Here is an 11,491-nt window from a genome sequence, read left to right on the forward strand (position 1 = left end):
TGTTTATGAAATTAAACTGTTAATTTAAAGTTTAATACTGTAAAAAATAAAAAATAATAATAATAATAATAAAACAACAACCTGAAATTACTGACAATTAATCATAAAAGAAGTATTTGTTCTATAAGTTTAACAAGACTTGTTTGTTAATTAACAAATATCTTGTGTAATGATTGGAGGTTTCACAACAAAAATGTTGAATAAATGTATTTTTGTGAATGTATAACATGTCTAAGCACTGATAAACTGTCCAAATACAGTTTTTATCAGTGGATTCGACAACTGAGTCTCATTGAAAATTATTTTTATATATATTTATAGGTAATCTGATTGTTGTAATACATGTAAATATTCTTTATTAAACATTAAAAAGTAAAAAAAAAAAAAAAAAAAAAAAAAAAAAAAAAAGCAAAATCTCATGTAAAGTTAGACTTTATTCTCATAAAATTAGGGTTTTATTTCGATATGTTACGACTTTATTCTCATATTATGACTTTATTCTTGTGAAATTGTGACTCTTTTTGTATTCGACTTTATTCTCATAAAATTACAGGATTTATTTAGATATTTTACGACTTTATTTTCATAAAATTGTGGCTTTATTCTTGTAAAATTATGACTCTTTTTGTATTTGACTGTATTCTCCTAAAATTACAGGTTTTATTTTGATATTTTAAAACTTTGTTCTCATATTACGACTTTATTCTTGTAAAATTATGACTCTTTGTGTATTCGACTTTATTCTCATAAAATTACAGGCTGTATTTTGATATTTTCCGACTTTATTTTCATAATATCATGACTTTATTCTTGTAAAATGATGACTATTTTTGTATTCGACTTTATTCCCCTAAAATTACTAGTTTTATCTCTATATTTTAGGACTTTATTCTCATAGTGACAAGTGTTGTTATTTTCTTATGTGGCCCTAATACACCATTGTAAGGAACACAGAATGGGTGTGTGTATAAAGGGCTGGTTGGCCTAAATGTGTGTTCATCTAGGTTAATTCTCCAGGACAGAACTATTAAAGATTAACAACACACCATGTTTTATGGAGACATGCTGCATTCACGGGCATATGGCTCTGAACACAGACCTACTTTAAAGCTCACTGTTGTGTGCATGTGCGACTGCAGGCTTTTATTTGGTCCAGACAAAAAGACCTCCTTTTCTGAAAAACTGTGGCTGTAGGCATGGCTTTTGCTTCAGTCATACGTCCACTACCTCAAACAACATGTTTAGAGCTTTACTTATTTATGTCTGCATTCACCTGCACTGTGTTGCATATCGTTAGCCTCATAGCATAATTGGCTAACTCATACGCAAATGGACAAAAGTATGTGGACACGTTGAATTCAGGTGTGTCTTTTCTAACAGGGGTCTGGGATACAAAACAATAATGACTAATGTCAGAATACAGGGTGGGGAAGCAAAATTTACAATGAACATTTAGTTGTTTTTTCTCAGCAGGCACTACGTCAATTGTTTTGAAACCAAACATATATTGATGTCATAATCATACCTAACACTATTATCCATACCTTTTCAGAAACTTTTGCCCATATGAGTAATCAGGAAAGCAAACGTCAAAGAGTGTGTGATTTGCTGAATGCACTCGTCACACCAAAGGAGATTTCCAAAATAGTTGGAGTGTCCATAAAGACTGTTTATAATGGAAAGAAGAGAATGACTATGAGCAAAACTATTACCAGAAAGTCTGGAAGATACTATTAAAGAAGAATGGGAGAAGTTGTCACCCCAATATTTGAGGAACACTTGTGCAAGTTTCAGGAAGCGTGTGAAGGCAGTTATTGAGAAAGAAGGAGGACACATAGAATAAAAACATTTTCTATTATGGACATTTTCTTGTGGAAAATAAATTCTCATGACTTTCAATAAACTAATTGGTCATACACTGTCTTTCAATCCCTGCCTCAAAATATTGAAAATTTTGCTTCCCCACCCTGTATAGTTTATATTATGGGATAAATATCATATTGATTACACTGATCAACAACAAATTTATTGTTTAAGTTTTTTGAGCTGATTTAGGATAATTTTGGTGCTGAATCCAAAAATCACATTAATTTTGCTCAATCAGGTCAACTTTGTGAACTATGCTACATATTGGCTTTTTAACATTTATTTTCTTACATTTATGGGCATTTTCACATCATATGATACAAAATTCTTTCATATTTCTTGCAATAAACGAGTTCTGAAGATTTTACTTTTACCAATTTATGATTGTTTTTTAAAATATCACAGGTGAATGAAATGGCTTCAACTAGAGGATCTTGCAAAAATAAGCCTGATGTATTCTGCTCCGTCTGCGGTGAATACTCCATTGTACCTAACAGGAATCAAGTCACAAGTTTCATAAAGTGTGCTTACCAATCTTATTTAGGTATTAATTATTATATTTTGTGAGAAGATCAAATTTTTCAAAATCAAATTAGCAAAAAAGCCTGACCTGATTGAGAAAAACAGATGTCATTTTTGGATTTAGTGGTACAAAATGGTCCTAATTCAGTTGAAAAAACGTAGACGACTTGCAAAAAACATGTTTTTGTAACCCAGTGTTATTAATATTGATGTTTCTATTTCAACAAATCCTCATGAACAGGACATCTTACAGCTGTAGACATGATGTGTCCCAATATTTATGTCCATATAGTTTAGAAACATCAATATTTCCTTAAAGCAGCGGTCTCAAACATGTGGCCCGGGGGCCAAATGCGGCCTGCTAAAGGTTCCAATCCAGGCCCATGGGATGAATTTATAAAGTGCAAAAATTCCACAGCAGAAAAACCTACAAAAAATAAGAAGATAAGAATAAGCTACAAAAAATAATGACTCTATATTTTCTTCTCGGTTTGATGTGAAAAAATAATCTCACATTATACCTATACATAATGACAACTTCAAATTTTTGTCTTTGTTTTAGTGCAAAAAAATAACATTAAATCAGGAAAATATTTACATTTCCAAACTATCCTGTAACAATAAAATGTGAATAACCTGAACAAATATGAACAACCTGAAATGTCTAAAGCAAATTAAGCACAATTTTAACTCTTTTCTGCCTGTTCCTCAGTGTTTAGTGTCTTTGTAGATCTGATCCATTATGCACATGAACAAATGACAAGTTGAGGCAGAATATTGTTAAAATTGCACTTATTTTTCTTAAGAAATTTCAGTTTTTTCAGGTTATTCATGTCTTTTTTGTCTGGATAGGTTATAAATGTAAATATTTTCATAATTTAATGGGGGGGGGGGTTGCACTAAAACAAAGACAACAATTTGGAGTTGTCATTATTTATAGGTTATTGTGCTATTATTTTACTGGCCCGGCCCACTGGAGATCAAATCGGGCTGAATGTGGACCCTGAAAGAAAATGAGTTTGAGAGCCCTGACTTAAAGTTTAATGGGAGATTTTTCTTCCTCAGTCAGATGTGATGAAAGTAGATGTTAGATGTGGAAGAAAATTATTATTTACAGTCAGAGCAGGAAAAATATTTTAGACATTTAGAGGAAGAACATTTCAAATCAGAGTCATGGATTTAAAAAAAAAAAAAGAAAATATCAGTGATGAGAGAAATGAATTCCAGACCATCTTTGAGGCATTTCAGAAACAAAGATAATAATTTAAACCAAACTAACCAATACAATGATATTTATCCCATAATATAAAACTGTATTCTGACATTAGTCATTACACTGGGTTACAAAACAATTTTTTTTGCAAGTTGTCTAGGTTTTTTCAGCTGAATTAGGACCATTTTGCACCGCTAAATCCAAAAATGACATCTGTTTTTCTCAATCAGGTCAGGCTTTTTTGCTAATTTGATTTTGAAAAATTTGATCTTCTCATAAAATATAATAATTAATACCAAAATAAGATTGGTAAGCACACTTTATGAAACTTGTGACTTGATTCCTGTTAGGTACAATGGTGTATTCACTGCAGATGTAGCAGAATACGTCAGGCTTATTTCTGCAAGATCTTCTAGTCGAAGCCATTTCATTCACCTGTAATATTAAAAAAAACATTAATCATAAATTGGCAAAAGTAAAATTTTCAGAACTCATTTATTGCAAGAAATATGAAAGAATTTTGTATCATATGATGTGAAAATGCCCATAAATGTAAGCAAAAATGTTAAAAAGCCAATATGTAGCATAGTTCAGAAAGTGGACCTGATTGAGCAAAATGAATGTGATTTTTGGATTCAGCACACCAAAATGATCCTAAATCAGCTCAAAAAACTTAAACAATAAGTTTGTTGTTGGCCAGTGTTATTGTTTTGTATCCCAGACCCCTGTTAGAAAAGAAACACCTGAATTCAACATGTCCACATACTTTTGTCCATTTGTCCACTGAGGAAGGCTACAGGTTGTAGCTAAAACATGTCAAGGTAAAAAATCTACTTCTTTTCCATCTGTCTGACAAAAAAGAAACAGAAATCTTTAGAGACAGATGGATTGTTTATGGTGGAGTACACTGTGAAATTTTTCACTATGAGGGAAGAGATTCAGATTCATTATCACAGAAAGACTAAAGGATTCATGATACTTAGGATGTGACTGGGGTTTTACAGATCTGATGAAAAATTGGTGACAAAAGTCATACGCAGCTTTAACCTTAAACTGTGTCTGAACAAAGGTCGTCAGTGTATAAATGAGTCTGAAAGATCTTTTCTGCCTCATTCATTCATTCATTCATTCATTCATTCATTCATTCATTCATTTTCTGAACCTGCTTTATCCTCACTAGGGTCACGGGGGTCACTTGGAGCCTATCCCAGCTATATAGGGGCGAAGGCGGGGTACACCCTGGACATTTCGCCAGTTCATCGCAGGGCTGAACATATAGAGACAAACAATCACTCTCACATTCACACCTATGGACAATTTAGATGAACCAATTAACCTATCAGTGCATGTGTTTGGATATGCAGGATAATGCTGGTTCTTTTCTGCCTCCGTCCATAATAATATACATTATATAGACTAAATGTCCTCTAAAATCAACATTTATTTGCAGCATATTATAGCAAACTATTACATGATCAAAGAGTAATTAATTTGAGCCAAAAAAAAAAAAAAAAGGTCTCTATTTTGAATGTCTGGGGTCGCCACAAATGGGGTCACAAGCTAAAAAAGGTTGGAAACAACTGCTTTAACCCTTTCATGCATAGTGGTCACTCCAGTGGACAGTTATTCTACGGCTGTTCTGTTATTTATTCGTGGGTTTTGTTGTTTTAGTTCCATATCAGCCGACACAGTGGACTCTTATGCATCATCCCAAACACTGACATTCATACAATCTCTGTAACTTTGCTGCTTTTGATAAACCTGATCTGCAGTTACATGTTTTAGTGTAAATCAGTTGCTAATTGTTATTAGACTGTAATTAACAGTTTTCTGGAAAAAAAAAAAAAAAAAGTTTTGTTTTGCATATCCCCCTGAAGCCCAGCAATGCATTTTGTCCTCTGTAGGGGACAAAGGTTTGACAGTTTGACTTTAACCCTTTCATGCATAGTGGTCACTCAGTGGACAGTTCTTCTACAGCTGTTCTCTTGTATTTTCATAGGTTTTGTTGTTTTAGTTCCATATGAGCCAACACAGTGGACACTCATGCAGCATCCCATAATACACTGCAATTCATACTATTACTATAACTTTGCTGTTCTTGATAAACCTGATCTGCAGTGACATGTTTAAGTGTAAATCAGTTGTTATTTGTTAGACAAAAAGAGTTGTTTTTTGCATATCATATGAGGTAATAACTAGCATTAGAGTATGTTAAAATGTGAGAAAACATCAAATGAGCAGCCTTAAAAAAGTTTTTATTTCATTGTTTTCATTTTACTTTCTGATATTGGGTTTTAAATACATATTAATTTACTTAAAAAATTCAATACATGGACATTTTTGTAACTCCATGAAAAAAAAAAAAAAAAAAAAACTCGATCACAACTTTTTTTTTTATGCCTAAGGAGATATAAAAACACTCCAGAAAAAAAATCTTGACTAGGTTCTCATAATTCATGCATGAAAGGGTTAAAAATGCTGTGCATTGCAAAGGACATTCCATTAAAAAAAAAAAAATCAATAAATAAATGAAAATAATTTTAATCTGAAAAAACTGTTGCATTATGCAGTTTCCAATCAAGACAAATTTTTAATGTAAAAAAGCTAAAACTGTCCATTTCCTGGGTCTCAGGAGGATTTTATCTCCATGAAATGAGTAATAACTAATATTAGAGTGTGATAAAATGTGAGAAAACAGTAGCAATTTAGCAATTAGCAGCATTAAAACTGTTTTTATTTCATAGTTTTCACACAGTATATCACTTTCTGATGATGATTTTTAAATAAATGTTTCTTTGCTTCAAAACTTAAATGTGTGGTGTGTAGCTGAGTGGACATTTTTGTAACTCCACAAAAAATAGGTTCATAAAAAAAATAAAAAAAAAATCAATCAATTGCATTGTTTTTTTCATGCCTTAAGAGGAATAAAAACACTCAAGAAAAAAATATAGACCAAGGTTCTCATAATTCATGCATGAAAGGGTTAAACTGTGCCTGAACAAAGGTAGTCGGTGTATGAATGAGTCTGAATGATCTTTTCTGTCTTTGCATTGAACCAGGCTGTTGTTGCGTTGCTTCTTCCTCCAGATCGGTTGCTGTTTCTGTAGGACACGTGAAATTCAGCCTTTACTTTGTCTTGCTTGAGTAGCCCACGGCACTTTTCTGAGAAAATGAAGCAACTCCCAAAACAAGCATCAAATAAAGCCTGTGGGTGCTGCTTCTATTTTTAAATGCCATTTTTTGGAGCACTTCCCAATTGTTTTCTGCTCAAAACTACCAGCAGTATTTAGACAAACCATGAACATTTGGGAACAGTTGTTTCCACCCAGCATGTACAGTGAAAAAAAGGATTTCTAAGAAAGTGAAGAAGCCTTATTTCTAGAACATTTGTCTTATTTTTCATCTACATAGAAAAAACAAGCTTGCCAAGAAATTTTTACATAACAAAAATATTCTTATTTTTAAAAAAATATATCTAACTTTTTCTTAAATAAGATTTTCCAGCAAATATCAACTCGGATTTTATAAGTAACAGGGTATGGAAATATTTAGCAAATGGTCCCAGCAAAGGATCCAGAGTGTTTTCTTTATTTCAAGAGTGAAACCTCTGGAACAACGTCTTAATTCAAGAATCTCTGTAACGTCCTTGATACACAAAATGGTGGACTCAAATGCACGACTCACCGAAAACTGAAGATTTTAACAAAAGTATTTTAATATTGAAAAAATGATTAAACAAAAAGTGCTCTCACGGAGGATATATACACTGTAAAAAAAAAAAAAAAAAACAGTAAAAAAAACTATTATTCCAGCAGCAGGGGTGCCAAAAAAATACTGTAAAATAACAGAAAATAACCATCTCATAATAATACAGTAATTTTCCATAATTAAAATACATTTTTTTGCCCTAAGTTTACATGACATTTTGCTTTTTTTTTTTTTTTTTTGACTTTTTAATGTTTAATAAAGAATATTTACATGTATTAAAACAATCAAGTTACCTATAAATATATAAATAATTTTCCATGAGACTCAGTTGTCCAATCCACTGATAAAAACTGTATTTGGACAGTTTATCAGTGCTTATACATGTTATACATTCATAAAAATATATTTATTCAACATTTTTGTTGTGAAACCTCCTGTAATTACACAAGACATTTGTCAATTAACAAACAAGTCTGGTTCAACTGACAGAACAAATACTTCTTTTACGGTTAATTGTCAGTAATTTTATCTGATTTCATTGTTGTTGTTTTTTTTTTTTTTTATAGTGTTAAACTTTAAATTAACAGTTTAATCTCATAAAAAGAAAAGAAATATTTGTGAAATTATGATACATTTGCAAATGTATTTTAACTGTATTTTTCTGTGAAAAAAGAAAAAAGTTCTTTTAAAAAAATGGAAATTTTATGGTTATTCACAGTTACAGTTTTTTCATGTGATTTTACATTTGACATGTAAATCCCAGTCTGTTTTTGTCATTTCATTGATATTTTCCTGGATCTTAAAAATACAGGAAAAATCTGTCAAATAAACAGTGAAAATTCTGTTAAATTACAGATTTTTTTTTTACAGTGTAAAACTACTCAAAAGAATCTCTATGGTAAACAAAACCCTTACAGAAAAAGTGAAGCAAAACTGGCAAACATGAAAAAACCTGGTTTGGACACTTGACATGAACACGCTGACAGAACATAAAGAACTGGCACAAAACAAAGGCAGACAGGGACTGTTAATATATATGAGGTGGGGGAACACAGGTGACACCAGGCTGGGGTGGGGCTGATAATCACACTGGAAAATACACAAACTGAGGACGTCAGGGTCTGAAAAAAGAGGGAAGAGATGTGTACAGAATAAAGCAGGAAGTGTAAGACAGGACCGACTGTGAGCGAGTCTAACTGAACATAAAGTGACGAATCAAACAAGGACGAAACACTGAGAACCTACGACGAGACATGAGACACTAAACATTAACATGACTAGGGATGGGAATCAAGAACCGGTTCTTTTTGAGAACCGGATCCCAGTTGCTCAATTCCATGGAATCGTTTGCCTGTTTAACGATTCTGCTTATCGAGTTTGCCTTTGTTGCGCATGCGCAATGACATCACGCATATGCTGCATCGTTTTGGTCAGAACGTAGACAACATGGTGGTGAAGCAGAAACGGTCTAAACAGACCACACCAGGTCCAAACAGAACACACCAGGTCCAAACAGACCACACCAGGTCCAAACAGACCACACCAGGTCCAAACAGACCACACCAGGTCTAAACAGACCAGACCAGGTCCAAACAGACCACACCAGGTCCAAACAGACCACACCAGTACACCAGGTCCAAACAGACCACACCAGGTCCAAACAGACCACACCAGGTCTAAACAGACCAGACCAGGTCCAAACAGACCACACCAGGTCCAAACAGACCACACCAGGTCCAAACAGACCACACCAGGTCTAAACAGACACCAGGTCCACTGGAACACTGTCAAAGCTTCCATTTCTCCAAAAGGTGGAATCGCTCCAATCTGCTCCAACATTCATCCTCAGTATGTGGTTCATTTACAGGAATGTCACATATTTGATACTCTACTTAGCGATGCTTTGTGAATGTAGCTGCAGAGTGAACGCTGGGCCCAGTTCCGGTTCTGGTTCTGGTGCGGGCAACAAATGTCGTGCCCCCTCAAATACAAGTTTCCAAAGGTAGGGGAAAGGAAATGAGGTGCACAACAACAGGAGTCGAGCAGAGTCAAACTGGTTCCACGTAGTGGACATGTGGCAATAGAGGAATTAGTAAAGCATCTTTAGTTTCATTTTCACTGCTCCCCCCCCCCCCCCCCCCCCCCCCCCCCCGTGAACAGGGCCCGGCGTCATCTGTTCTTATTATTTGTCCATACTGTATATGTTGTATTGTCTGTGCAGATGGAAATATAAAAGACAGTTCATGCAAACATACCCGTTTGTAGTCTTTTATTCAATCACCCAATGAGAATCAATAAGGGAATCGATAAGGAATCGGATCGATAAGCAAAATCGATAATGGAATCGGAATCGTTAAATTCTTATCGATTCCCATCCCTAAACATGACTAACACACCTGACCAGACATGACGATCTTAAGAAATGATAGCAACTAACACTTTTTTTTCAACCATTTCTTGTTATTTCCAGGCTTAAACATGACCAAAATGATAACACAGTTTAACATCACCCTTGACTAATTTGAAGAAACTACTCAGAAATGCATTTCAGTCCCAGTTTGCACCTCAGATGACAGCCTATAGAGAACTGTGGCTTTTCCAGTACATGAGCTGAGGCTTTGTACAGCCCAGTGGTGCCAAACCTACTTGTTTTCTATAGACTCAGTACATCACTGACACACACGTAAGGACACTCATGTAATAAATAACACAAACAGACCCACACACACAAACAAAGCAGCAGAAGACAGTGTTTCAGATGAGTTTTAATTGGGGTGTATCTGGCAGAGGAACCACTGACTGTGTCACTCCTCCTCCTCCTCTGTTGTGTTTCTGTCCTTTGAGAGAAATCCTCCTTTTCTTCCACAGGAACACCCCCACAACTCATCATCTGCAAAACCATGATATGCTGCAATACCCTGTGTGTGTGTGTGTGTGTGTGTGTGTGTGTGTGTGTGTGTGTGTGTGTGTGTGTGTGTGTGTGTGTGTGACAGTGTTTCCACCAGTACAGTGAGTGAGTCATGTATGCAACCCACTGGGATTTTTGTTAACCCTTTAACCCCTGAGCCCTGATTCCAGGTAAAGGTTCTGCTGTGAATCTGCGTCTGTTTCAGGTTCATTAAAGCGTCTGTGAGTTTGTGCTTGTGTTCCTTTTCTTCAGTGGTTTGGTTTTACTGTGTGTTTTAGGGTCAAAACAGGTGGAAGAACAGAAAAAGACAAAAAGAGGAACTGAAGTTTGACAGGTTTGGACTAAATAAGGCACTAGAATGGAGATCAATAAGAGATTTAGGATGTTGAACATCAACTGTGAACTGGAACACACTGAACAACAACAAGGATTTGAAGTTGGGCCCAGTAGGTTTAGTTTTGGGGTCTTTTTTTTTTTTTTTTTTTATAAATCAGTCCAGCTGCTTTTTGACACTTGGTTGAACTCCATAAAGCAGTTACACGGTCAAAACGAAAGAATAAAATACGCCACAAAATGAACTAAAACAGCCAAAGTGATCAATGAAATGAACAAAAATGAATAATAAACCAATAAACTAATAAGTAACACGAACAAAACAAGACACAGACTGAACAAAATTGAGCAAAAAATAAAAAAATAAAAAAACAAAATGTTGGAAACTAAACAAAACAAGCAACTAAATGAACAAAAACATATAAAATATTTACAAAATAACCAATGACATGAAAAAAAAAATGCCCCCCCCCACCAAAAAAAAAAAGGACTAAAATGAAGTAAAAAAAAAAAAAAAAAAAAAGAATGAAATAAGCAACAAGTATTTGAATTCGACCCCAGTAGTTTTAGTTTTGGGCTCTTTTTTTTTTATAAATCAGTCCAGCTGCTTTTTGGCATGTGGTTGAACTCCAAAAGAATTTACACAGTTAAAAAAAAAAGAATAAAATGAGCCACCAATTAAGAAAAACAGCCAAAGTGATTAAAAAAAAAAAAGAACAAAAATGAATAATAAACATAATAAAACATGAACAAAATAAGACACAAACTGAACAAAATTAAAGAAAATACAATAAAATAAAAATAAATCTAGGAATATAAACAAAATAAGCAAATAAAAATTAATAAATATCATGAAAAATATGCAAAAAATGTACTAAAATGAGAAGAAAAAAACCCAAAACCAAACAAACAAACAAACAAACAAAACCAGAATAAAATAA

General features: G+C 33.8%; 1 long non-coding RNA gene across 1 annotated transcript in view; it reads left to right on the forward strand.

Moving 5' to 3' along the window:
* The window catches only part of LOC115424390 (uncharacterized), a 19,623-nt gene extending 15,907 nt beyond the window's left edge, over positions 1-3,716 (forward strand). The window contains exon 3 of the long non-coding RNA XR_003936079.1: positions 3,616-3,716. This is a non-coding gene — a long non-coding RNA (uncharacterized LOC115424390). The remainder of the gene's footprint in view (positions 1-3,615) is intronic.
* The last annotated feature ends 7,775 nt before the right edge of the window (positions 3,717-11,491 follow it).

Source organism: Sphaeramia orbicularis, chromosome 8, assembly GCF_902148855.1.
Source record: "Sphaeramia orbicularis chromosome 8, fSphaOr1.1, whole genome shotgun sequence".
NCBI lineage: Eukaryota > Metazoa > Chordata > Actinopteri > Kurtiformes > Apogonidae > Sphaeramia > Sphaeramia orbicularis.